Source organism: Dendrobium catenatum, unplaced genomic scaffold (assembly GCF_001605985.2).
Source record: "Dendrobium catenatum unplaced genomic scaffold, ASM160598v2 fragScaff_scaffold_574, whole genome shotgun sequence".
In the NCBI taxonomy this organism is placed as follows: Eukaryota; Viridiplantae; Streptophyta; class Magnoliopsida; order Asparagales; family Orchidaceae; genus Dendrobium; species Dendrobium catenatum.
In genome coordinates, this window is record NW_021319036.1 from 49,810 (window position 1) to 63,076 (window position 13,267).

The 13,267-nt window shown below is 36.8% G+C and overlaps 1 long non-coding RNA gene across 3 annotated transcripts in view; it reads right to left on the reverse strand.

The window, feature by feature from the left end:
• LOC110097852 overlaps window positions 1-12,562 on the reverse strand; it is a 16,558-nt gene extending 3,996 nt beyond the window's left edge. For all 3 annotated transcript variants that reach the window (XR_003700700.1, XR_003700699.1, XR_003700701.1), the window contains exon 1: window positions 12,322-12,562. This is a non-coding gene — a long non-coding RNA (uncharacterized LOC110097852). The remainder of the gene's footprint in view (window positions 1-12,321) is intronic.
• Between the last annotated feature and the right edge of the window lie 705 nt (window positions 12,563-13,267).

The window sequence follows — 13,267 nt, forward strand, 5'->3', positions numbered from 1 at the left end:
AAAAAAAAAAAAAAAAATAATAATAATAATAATAACATCATTGCTAAGAGAGCACCGTCTAAAAAAATACTTTCCTTTCATTCTTTCCCAAAGGCTCGACTTAAATAACATCATTTTTCCCCTTTTTCAAGGGTTTCCACGTAAAATCTCTGGTGTCTCTTTAGAACGTTACACCCTCTCTCTTATCTGTGTGTAAGCTGGATCTTCGTAACACTAAGATGTTAAACTTCATATTTCTCTACCACTGCGAATATCCCAGGACGCAACAAAAATCATTGCAGATATGTTGGAATCTCTTAAAAATAAAAGGCCCCATTTGGAGTCACTTCATGAATTTCAAGGGAGTCTCAAGTCTAAGCTGATGTCCAAGTTCTTATTTGTCTTAGATGACATTTGGGAGAAGGAAGAGGAGCAAGATAAAAAAGATATATAAGCTGAAACTATGTAACCTTTTCCACACAGATTCTTTGGGGAATAGAGGCTTCGCAAGAAGGAAAAGGCTGCAGGGAATTGAGCCACATCGAATTTATCTCACAAAAGGTTGAGCTAACTTGCAGAAACCAGTGCTCTACCTCAATGGGAAATGAAATCAGCACATCATCCTCCTTGATTTCCAACATTTGGATTTGGAAAGATTTCAGGAACATTGCAGGTACTGCCTTTAGATGAGAAGGTGCCGAAAACCTTAAACCAAACAACAAACTAAAAAAACTGAGAAATGATGTATTTATTTGACAAGCACAAGCTCAAGCCTTCGCCGTAACATCAAGCAAGTAAATAATAATAATAATAATAATAAAGCTTTATTGAATATTTTTCTGCTTTTGCTGGCAAGCTTCCCTTATCTTCTAATGAATTGATAACATTAAAGTCCAAAAGACCTCACATGCAGAAAGACATAAATAGCTTTGTCTGCCACTTAATATTCTTGCTTTTTCACAAAACTCCAAAAGCTCGTCAATATTTGCAGTCCGCAAGCATCAGTAATTGACATTAACCACAATTAAGTGGAGTGTTTGCTACTTGGAAAACAAGAAGCCGATAAGGGTGCGTTCCATCATGAAATCCATGAAGAAAAGACTTCTCAAAATTGGCAAACGTGCACTCAAAACTAATCCCAACTTGAAGCGACTGGAGGAGGCTGTGCAGAAACTTAATAGAGTTTCAACAAATGGTGTTTATACTTTCTTTCATCTTGTACAACACGGAAAGCAGGAGCTTCAGAAGCAGCAGCTTGAGCTGCATCGAGCCCGTGAAGCAGGATATTTGCCTAAAAATGATCTCATTGGGCCGAGAAATTATTGTGTGCCGATTCCGAACGTGTTCGGAGGCGAATCTGGGCATGTCACATCACTAGGGACCAGGGCATCTAGTGACGTGGTGCATCCGAATTCATCTCCAAATGCATTCGAATTTCGCGCACAATAATTTCTCAATTGGACGGGTCAAGGATAAGGAGTCTGTTGTGCGGTGGTCGAGGAAGCCATCAAATGAGCATCAGGGAACTGATTTGTACATAAACATTTCTCTTCTATCTATAGTGGGCCATGGTGGTACAGGGAAGACAACTCTCTTGCAACATGTTTATAAAGATGAAATTACGAAGGAATTTGATCTTAAAATGTGGGTTTGTATTTCCAACAACTTTGATGTGAAAAAAGTCATTGCAGATATGTTGGAATGTCTTAAGAAGGAGAGGCCTCGTTCGGAAAATAGCGGAAATGAATATCAAGATTTGATGTGAAAAAAGTCATTGCAGAAATGGACGAAGTTGCTCTCCCCTCTGGCTTATGGGAATATCGGTAGTAGAATTTTGGTAACAACTCGAATGGACTCGGTTGCAATGTTGATTGAAAAGGTCATTACAAAAGTGGTGGAAATAGTTAGATTAGAGGGCTTGTAGGAAGATGAGTGTTTGCTGCTAGTTTGCTGCTCCTTAAGTCTTATGCATTTGCTGGTGTAGAGAATCCCCCTGAAAATTTAAGAGACATTGCTGGAGAGATGGTTAAAAAGCTTTTAGGATCTCCATTGGCTGCGAAGGTCATTGGTGGTGTCCTAAGAGACAAATTGGATGAATCGCATTGGAGGAAAGTTCTAGAAAGCAATTTATTGGATGATAATTATATCCATTCCATCTTAAGATTGAGCTATATATTTCTGCCAAATCCTCTACAAAATTGTTTTGCATTTTGTTGTAAATTTCCACAATATCATCAATTTAATAGAGATGATTTACTCCAAATGTGGATTTCATTCAGCCACCTCAAGGAATGACTATGGAGGATTTCGGAGGAAGGTATTTTGATGTTTTACTCAAAAAAGTTTTATTTGACAAGGTCAAATATGACTGCATTGTCAGAGATGACTACAAGATGCATGATTTAATACATGAGTCAGCATCTAAATTTTTTGCACAGGAATGCGTTGATGCTTTGGATGATGAAAGGTCATTTCTCGAAATTTCTGAGACTATTCGACACTTGTCTGTTTTAAATGCAAAGCCATACATCTTAAGAAAGATTGAGAAGTTTAAACATTTGCATTCTCTTTTCTTGTTCTATAAAGCTTCTGATGAGGATAATGAGTTCAGTCCTGAATAATGAGTTCGTAGAGTATGAGCTGGGAATTCTCTGTAGTCCCCAAATCTTTCAGTCCTTTGAGATAGATGAGATCACCACTATTTCGAATTGTCAAGTTTCTTATTGCTGCAAAGCTTGAAATGATGTAACACTTGCTAGTGCCTTGTAGCAAGTTGAAAGTTTTCCACCCAGTGTTATCCATCTCTAATTTCCTGAGCTTAGGAGGCAAAGAGGGCAACTCTTGAAATTTTGGGCCTTCAGGTACAGTTCAATTAAGCAAGGAAACAAACGATCATTTGCTGCAGCTAATGTTGAGTCAAACCAATCCTCCAATGCTTCTAATCTCTCAATGTGTAAAACCTCTAGTGAATCAAAAACCCAATCCGATTCATCCCTCTGAAATTTATTATAAAGCCGTTTCACTTTTGACATGTTTTCAAGGTACAAATACTTAAGGAAGGGAAGCCACCAAAAAGGTGGAAGAGTTGCGACTCTAAGCAGCAATCCAATTGTATGCGCTCTAGATTGGAGATAAGATGGTCCTCGTTCATCCAAATTGGAGACCTGGCACCCATGTATGTGTTTATTCTCAATTTCCTTAATTTGTTGTGTGGTCGAAGGTTGTCAAGTACCTTCTCATCTAAGTTAACATCTAGAATGTTTCTAATTTCACCCCGTTCTAAGGACAAAATCTATGAGGTTTCTCTTGTCATATAATTTGGCACGACAAGCCTCCTTGGCATCCTTCATATTTTCAAGAAGTTTGATTCTTAATTGGTGAAGCTCATTCATAAACTCCAGCTCTACAATTCTAAAGCCATTCTCATTTTTAACATAAAATACATCTAGTAGTTGAAGAGAGTTTAGCTTTCCAATTCTATGCAGTAGCAACAGCAACAATAACAACATCAAGCCTTTGTCCCACTCCATGGGGTTGGCTTTCCAATTCTAAGCATTCCAAAAAAATCATCCCAGGACAATTGCATGTAATGCCATATTTGTAAGGTTATTCATGTCCCTCGGTAAGAAATTGTGAGGAATAACCTGCACAAATTCATAGATTATGAATTGTAAATGATCTTGTCAGTAAAGTTCGAAAGAATATTTAAGTAACGAAGATGCATCAAATATCCAATTGCCTCGGGTACCATTTTTAGGTACGGAGCATAAATGTAAAGCAAGGATGCTTTTTGATACTTCAAAAATTTGAGCAAGTACATCATCAAAATCTTGATCATCTTCTTTATAATACAAACAAAGTGTCCGCAAATTTTAAAATTTCCCAATCTTTTTTAGCACTATTAAATTGCTAGTATCAACAAACAAGTGTCGAATCATTTCAGGAATTGTAAAAAGCAACTCCTCATCACCAGCAACTCTAAAGCATTCTAGTACAGAAACGACTGTGCCAACTCATGTAGTAAATCATGCATTTCGTAATATGTTAAATGTTGAAATTGAATCTTGTCAAAGAAAGATTTCTCAACTAAATCATCAAAATACCTTCCTCCAATATCCTCTCCTCGAATACAAGGTGGCAGAATGACACCTGATGCAATCCACATTCGTACTAAATCATCTTTATCGAACTAATGATTTTGTGAAAATATACAACAAAATGCAAACAATTTTATAGATGCTTTGGGAGGAACATATAAGCTCAATCTTAAGATGGGAAATATGCCATTTTGACCCAATTATGTACATAAAAATTTACTATTTAAAACTTTTACCCAATGACTTTCATCAAAGCTAGAATACAAAACACCACCGATGACTTTTGCTGCCAATGAAGAACCTAAAAGCCTTTTAGTTATTTCTCCAGCAATTGATCTTAGTTTTTTTATGATCACCAGGATTTTCTACATCAGCAAATGCATGGCTGTTGAGGAGCTGCAAACACTTATCCTTCTCCAAGCCCTCTAATCTCAATGTTCCCTTCTTTTTAATCACATTTGCAATCATCAATGCAACTTGAGTTTATCTGAGTTGTTATCAAAATTTTACTTCCCAAACTTCCAAAAGCCAAAGGGGCAAAGCACATTCACCCATTTGATTTTATCATTCTCCTCCTTGTCCTCCCAAATGTCTAGGACATAACCTCAAACCGAAGACTATCTTGAAGTAGCTTAAGGGGTTGTTTGGCAACAGGATTTATGTAGGATTTGAGCAGGATTTATGCTAAATCCTGCCAAATGGGGTTTGAGCGCCCCACAAACCTCACGGCCGAATAAATCCTCTTTTTGTTGTAAATCCCGAATTTACTAAATCCTCTTCTTTGGCGGACTTACGAGATTTGGCTGAAGAAGCGCGCGAAAGGGAGCGAATTACCGTCATCGCTTCCGCTCAAAATGTTGCAACTTCCGATCCAAAGGAGTGAATTCGAATAGCAATGAAGGAGGCAATGAAGGAGCCAAAGAATCGACTCGTGCAATCTCTACAACTCTTGCAAAGCAACGAAACCGAACAGCAACAACCAAAAAGCAAATGCTAGACGCCTCTAACATATTATTGACTAACAAAATTAATTGTATAATTAATGCATAAATTAATTATCTAATGTCTTAATTAAATAGTTAGTAATATAATTTAGTAAGAAATTTTATTCGAAAATTTCAGTTTGTTTTCTCTCGTTAATCAATACTTAAGTAGATCAAAACATTATGTTAGCTTTTTCACTTCAATTCAGCCAATTACATCAATTCAATTAAAAAATAATCAGTCACATGTTATGATAAAAATAACAGAATGCCTGAAACATCAAACAATATTGAAAAAAAAATTAAAAAAACCCCTTTGACAAGTTTTCTAAGTGAAGATTTCTTGGGACTTGTACAAGATATTAGGCAATTACGTAATGTGGAGCTTCCCTTCGCAAGTGTAGTTGAGTTTGTGAAAAAGTATTCTTTTTAGTAATATTCCTAAAAAAAAGAAAAAAAATTTACGTCCAAAAACGACAATTTTACAGGTAAAATAATAATTCAAACCAAAGATCAAGAAAATGAAAGGTTACACAAAAAGAAAATCTTATAGATGAACATCGTACCGATTAGGACAAGAGACTCGAGGCAACCTCTAGCAATGGAAAGGCATGGTATTTATCATTCCCATTAAATTTACCTTCGAGCCATTTTACTTTCAGCATGTTAAAAAGTTTTAGAGACTTAAGGAAAGGAAGTTGCCCGAAAGGAGGAAGAGTTTCCCACTCAATGCAATCTTTCAATTCGATTTTCTCAAGATTGGAGATCAGATTGACATTGTTCATCCATATTGCAGACCTTGCACCCATAGATCTCTTTATGCTCAGATTCCTTACACATTTTGGCGGCTGAAAGTTGTAGAGCACGTTCTCATCTAAATCAATGTTCCTCGAATCGGTGTTACTCCAACATAAGATTAAATATGTGAGCCTCCTCTTGGGACATAATTTGGCACTACAAGCCTCCTCAACATCCATCACATTTTTAAGGTTGTAGATTCCTACAATGCGAAGATCATTCATATTCTCTAGCTCTCCAATTCTATAACCACTCACATCTCTAAGATTAAATATATTCAATTCTTGAAGAGACTTTAGCTTCCCAATCCCACATATTGATGAAATATAATCCTTGGGCAATTTCACATATCACAAGTTAGAAAGGTTATTAATGCCACTCGGTAAAAATCATCAACTTTAGATTGGCTTGGCACCCCTTGGATATAATATATTATGTATTGCAAGTGATAGAGATTGCATAGAGATGTTGACAGCATAGTCAAATTATAACCATCAATGTTTAAGTATCAAAGATGTATCAAATTTCCAATCTCTTCGAGTATTATTTCCAAGTCTTTTGGAGCCCTTATGTATAATATGCGAAGGCTTCTCGATACTTTGAATATTTCAATAAGTGCATTACAAAGATCCCCTAGGGCCATATGACTCATCATAGCCCTCTCTTATAAAAAAAAAAAAAAAAACAACAACAACAACAGAGAGATGAACGCCTTACCGATTGATCTGAAAAAGAGAACATTTCAGATGAATGCCTTACCGATTATGAGGAAGAATAGAAGTTGTGTGGCTCATGCTCTACTTTTTTTTTCCAAGCATATGAGATCACATCTTGCTTAAAATAGACGAATAGAAGAGATGTGATTGCTATATTTGAGGAAGCCATCAAATGAGCATCGGGGAACTGATTTGTATATAAACATTTCTCTTCTATCTATAGTGGGCCATGGTGGTACGGGGAAGACAACTTTCTTGCAACATGTTTATAAAGATGAAATTACGAAGGAATTTGATCTTAAAATGTGGGTTTGTGTTTCCAACAACTTTGATGTGAAAAAAGTCATTGCAGATATGTTGGAATGTCTTAAGAAGGAGAGGCCTCGTTGTGAAAATAGCGGAAATGAATAGGAAAGTACTAGAAAGGTGGAAATATTTAGATTAGAGGGCTTGTAGGAAGATGAGTGTTTGCTGCTCCTTAAGTCTTATGCATTTGCTGGTGTAGAGAATCCCCCTGAAAATTTAAGAGACATTGCTGGAGAGATGGTTAAAAAGATTTTAGGATCTCCATTGGCAGTGAAGGTCATTGGTGGTGTTCTAAGAGACAAATTAGATTAATCGCATTGTAGGAAAGTACTAGAAAGCAATTTATTGGATGATAATTATATCCATTCCATCTTAAGACTGAGCTATATATTTCTGCCAAATCCTCTACAAAATTGTTTTGCATTTTGTTGTAAATTTTCACAATATCATCTATTTAATAAAGATGATTTACTCCAAATGTGGATTTCATTGGATTTCATTCAGCCACCTCAAGGAATGACTATGGAGGATTTCGGAGGAAGGTATTTTGATGTTTTACTCAAAAAAAGCTTTATTTGACAAGGTCAAATATGACTGCATTGTCAGAGATGACTACAAGATGCATGATTTAATACATGAGTCAACATCTAATTTTTTTGCACGGGAATGCGTTGATGCTCTGGATGAAGAAAGGTCATTTCTCGAAATTTCTGAGACTATTCGACACTTGTCTGTTCTAAATGCAAAGCCATACATCTTAAGAAAGATTGATAAGTTTAAACATTTGCATTCTCTTTTCTTGTTCTATAAAGCTTCTGATGAGGATATTTGCAGTGCACTTACAAAAATATTCGAAGCATCGACAAACCTACAGTTATTATACGTATTTGCTCCATACTTGAAAGTAATACCCGAGGAGATTGGAAATTTAAAACATCTTCGATACTTAAAGATTATTGGTTGTAGTTTGACTATGCTGCCAAGATCTCTAAGCAATCTCTATCACTTGTAATACATAATCTATGATAGCCCATGGGAAAACCAACCTTATGGTGATGATTTTTTACCTAACATTAAGAACCTTACAAACTTGCGTCAAATAAATTTGCCCGAGAATGTGAGAATTGAAATATCGCTTCCTTAAAAAAGCTGACAATTGAGGATAATGATGAGGTGGTTTCATTTCCAAATGAGGCGGAGCAGTGGTTTCTGAAAGTTAATTCTTCTCTTTCTAAGCTGCAATTTCCATTACTCTAATCCTGGCAGTCTCTCCCTTCCTCCTTGGAAAGCTTATCTTCTCTTCAGGTTCTACATATTTGGGCGTTCCTATGCTTCGGGAATTACCGAACCTTCCTCCTTCTTTGGAAGGTCTAACAATTTGGGGATGTCATCCAGAGTTACCGGAGTACATGGAACTTGAAAAACAGCTGACCAAAAACAAGAGAAGGATGCTTAGGGTTTGGCCCCTTGGTCAACCACCGATGCCATTTCTGAGCCTTCAATACTTGATAAGTTTTCTTCTCCCCTCCTAATCAGATAAATTTTTTTTTTCTGTTAAATTTAATTTGATCGTCCATATCCATTGAAAACTGTCACATGAGACTCCAACTCCTGTGAAGATGTATAACTTACAGAAATGATACTCACAGCCTGAAGTAAAAGAACCATTCCAAGAATCAACAAAAACACTTTCCCTCATAAAATCAATCTATTTTGAGTGTAGAACTAAGAGAGAAATGTAGAGAGATATGAAGAGAGTGAGAAAAGTGTAGAGAGAGATGAACATGAAATCTTGATATTCATTTCCGCTATATTACAGGAGGCAACACCCATCTGCCAAACACAGATTTCCAGCTCGATATACCCACCGAATGCCAGCCATACAGAAACGGATATTAGGTTTCTCCGAGCATAAACAGTACGCAATTCATAAGTAAAAATGAGTTGCTGTATCTAACAATATGAACAAGAAAGATTTTGTTTGAGGATAGATATCACAAAACACTGAAAGTTGCAAATGCATGTGACCAAATCTAGGAATGCCAAACGAATTACTCTTATGTTTGACACAAAATCGCATTGCAAACTCAAGCAACGAAAGCAATAAAGCAGTTGATGAGACCTTCAGAAGACATAATTCCTACTCAAAATTTCTTTGCAGCACTAAAATCAGGAAATGAAAAGGCTCAAGGGTTTCAACAAATTAAATGCCCTTAACAATTATAGTTTCCTATGCATGTCAAATCTAGTCAATATCCTATCATAATGGAAAAGTTCATGAATATAATTCAACACAAACAAAAAAAGGTAAGAATAAAGAAGCAAATTAAGCCTGTTGATCTTGTGCAATGAGAAGAGTTGTAAGAATAGGCTGTAATGAATGCAAACAAAATAAAATTCCCTTCCTCGTTTTACAAAATGGTTTCTTCATAAAAAGTTTGCCAACCCATAGGAGGCTGATCCCAAATAAAATTCCCTTGATCATGGACCGTTTATTGGACATTTGAATGTCTTTATGATATTAGAATTTGGCAATCTTGGGCTCGTTGGATTTGACTCGTCGAGCCGCTTCGGGTCCTTGATTTGGATCTATTTAAGCACGAATTGGGTCGAATTTGGTGTCGTTGGGTTTATATTTCCGAGACGTTCAGTTTGACTGTAAGTTTGTTGAAATCGGATTTGAGATGATCTCTTATTTAATTTTTGAAATTTCCAACTTGATTTTGCCTCAAGATTCGTATCCGATCAATATATATATATATAATACATAGAAGTTTGACAAGTATAATAAAAGATTCAAACCACGTTTAAGAAAATAAAATGTCATTAAAAAAAAACAGGGCTCAGAGTAAACATAAAGAAACAAATAATCTGCCATTAGAAGAAGGCAGTAGACCCATAGATTAGGGGATCTAGGTTGCTAAGATCACTTAAAACCACACTCAGCTTGACCTTTCATAAGAAGAGACAATGAAACAACCATAATAAAGATGCTTGTTGTCTACTCATAATTCAATACATTTCCACTATAGTGTTTGAGTGGATCCTGCTACTTCTTCTCAAATCATACTACTATTTTTCTTTTCTTTTTAATTATTGGATCAGATCATTGAATCATTTATTTCTTTTGGCATATTTAGAAAAGCATAGCAAAAGAAAGGCCATCCTGGAAAACCCCTAGGGTCATATGACCCATCATAGCCCTCTCAAAAAATCAATCCATGAATAAGAAAGGCAGCCATCGAATTGAAAAGAGGCACAAGCAGCCAAAAGACATCTCAGAAGAACATCAACCTTATGAAGCAGCCACAAGGAGGATGAACCAAACCAAGCCACCAGAGATAAACATAGCGGAAAAACTCAAAAACACAAAAGAAGCCATCAACATTTATCAGAAACCACCATTGGAAACTAATAGCCAATAGAAGTCGTGTTGCTAGAATTGTACATAAGAAGAAAAGAAACTCACGACCTCCCCATTCTTGCAGCCATATGACAACATATTATGCTTAAAATAGAAGAAGTGAAAGAGATGAGATGGCCATATTTCCTGTCATTCAGTTCCCTCCAAATATAACATACAAAAAAGCATATAGAGAAGAAAAAAATATGTCATGCAGTTCACTGGAAGGCTGCCGTTTTATATGAACAAACCATCTAAGGTGACTCTCTAATCTTATTTTTCACTGGAGCTACTCCAACCTTTTCACGTATATGCTCATTTCGTATCCTGTCTATACTAGTAAAGCCACTCATCCACCTGAGCATCCTCATCTCTGCAAACTTAAATTAATATTATGCTTCTCTTAATGGCCACATTATCCACCATAAAGCACTGCAAGTCTCACCACTATCTTATAGAACTATACCTTGACGAATGCCCAAATTTGCAAGAATTTCCCTTCTTAAAAAGCAGAACATAGGAGCAGCATCTTAAGTAGCACAAAACATGTGACACAGGATCCTTGCCTGAAAATTATCACTTATCAGGTTGGTAGAGGCAAAGAGGAGATATTTATGTTGTGGTTCAGGAAGTCATCAAATGAATATCAAACTACTATGTACATCAACATTTCTCTTCTATCTATAGTGGTCCATGGGGTTATGGGAAAGACATTTCTCTTGCAACATGTCTATGAAGACCAAATCATAAAGAAATTTGCAACGTAAAATTTGGTAATAACTCATATGTAATCCTCAAATTTGCAATGTTGCCCTCTTTTAATCCTAAGCTCAAAATATTAGAGATAGATAACATTGGGTGGAAAGTTTTGAACAGGCAACAAGACATTAGCAACTGTTGCAGCATTTCAAAATCTATTCCCACCAAACATTAGAGGTCATTTCCTATCCAAAATCACATATCTTCTTTTGGTTGATGAAATAGTAGGAATTGAAGCACTAAGAAACTTGACAATTTTGAGATTGCCCCAATCCAATTTCTTTCAGAGGGCTAATAAAAAGGAGACCAACGAGAATTTCTAGCTTATACCCAGTGAATTAGATATAAATGATCCATCTGTGCTGTTAGTGGTGCTATTGAGCTAGGTTTTGCATCCCAATCACATGCACCCCAGAAAACCTATCCCAGGGCAATTTCCACAAATCGTTTCTTTATGGAACACACCTTTGTTTCCTCCACGTTTTAGGCCAGCTGTATCTTATGCTTCCCGTACTCAAGCTCATAGAGCACACCATCCGCATCATCAATGTCATCTCGTGGCTTCCACAGCCATTCCTTGAGATGCTGGTTTTGTTCTCTGATATGTGCCAGGCAGGAAACAAAGGCGACAGCTGGGATCTTGAGCTGGTTCTCTCGTGTCATTTCCAGTGCCTCCTCCTTCATGCATAACAACCAGAAGCCCAAAAAATACAGTGCAGTGTGAAAAAAAAAGGGTTATGAGACAAGAAAAAATGGGCTCAGAGCAAGCCGTCAAAGAGGTAAGCCGAAGGAAGCCGAAGCGCTCTACCTGGTTGCACACTAAAATGTGCCATCCAGAGGGAGAGCGACAAGCTTCCACAAAAAAAAAAAAAAAAATTCAGACAGCTTTAAAGAAGAACAAGGGAGAAGGTCCAATCGCACAAGACAAGGAGATTGAAGCTCGTTCCCTGAGAAAAAAGATAATATCCCGAAGACTACAGAGGACTCAAGGTGAATAAATGTTTGCCAATTAGCCACGGACGACGACTTGGGGCTGTTTGGATGCAGGATTTAGGCTAGATTTAGGGGGTGTTTGGTATGGGATTTATTTCGAGTTTTTACTAGGGTTTACGGTAAATCCAGCCAAACGCAAAAAAAGTAGCGGTAAATCCGACAAATCCCTAAATCCCGGATTTGCGGATTTATGGCGTAAATCCGCTAAATCCCGGTAAATCCTAATCCCGCTAGAAGTCGGATTTACGGGATTTGGCCGAAGAAGTGCGCGAAAGGGAGAAAGTTACCTTCACAGCGAGCGAGCTACCGCCGTTGCTTCAGATAAAAATGTTGTAACGTCCGAAAAAAGTTACCTCACTCGCAGCCGAGCTCCTTCCTCCGATCTCCACCAAGCCGCTCGATCCGACTGTAGCAGACGCTACCCTACCCGACCCCAAACTCTGCCCTAGCTCCTGTTTTCCGATTCCCCACCAACCAAAGCTCCAGACCCGAACTTCATCTCAGCCCTCCCCTTTGCCGATCTAGAGATCCTACACTCTTCCTCATTTATTTCACTAAGCTCCTAGTAATAAAGTTATTAATACAGCATTAATTACTATTATTTTTAATGTTGTTATTATTTATCTTAGTATTGTCATTAAGATTATTATTATTTAATGATATTATTATTAGTTTTGTTATTAATCATTAGTTATTATAATATTATATTATTATTATTATTATTATTATTATAATAAAAAAGAATTAAAAAAAATGTGGTCTTGATTTTTGTGTCCTACACCCGTCGGTCCCCAAGGTATATCTTCCTAAACTCAGGTTCCCATTTTCGTCGTTCGCGGTGGACCGACAAACCCCCTATACGCGTTCTAGTAGCACGGTAGGAGGAAACCCAGTCCGGCGCTACGACAAAGCGGGTAATTTCCTAAAATCCCATTTTCGACGTTTGATCTGAAGCATCGATGAGGCGGGTAATTAATACTTATAAAATAGTAATTAAATTATTAATTAAATAATTAGTATGCTTATTAGTTAAATAATTAATTATTTCCTTAATGGCAAACAACTTTATAACTTGATGCGGAAGCGAATTAAGTGGCTTTATATTACTCGTTCAATTTTAAATCTCCAACTGTTTTAAATCCTGTAATATGTTGCAAACATCTTTCTGAATTTAACAGAATTTAAAAATTGTCATACCAAACACAATTCAGGATTTAAGAGCCCAGGATTTAC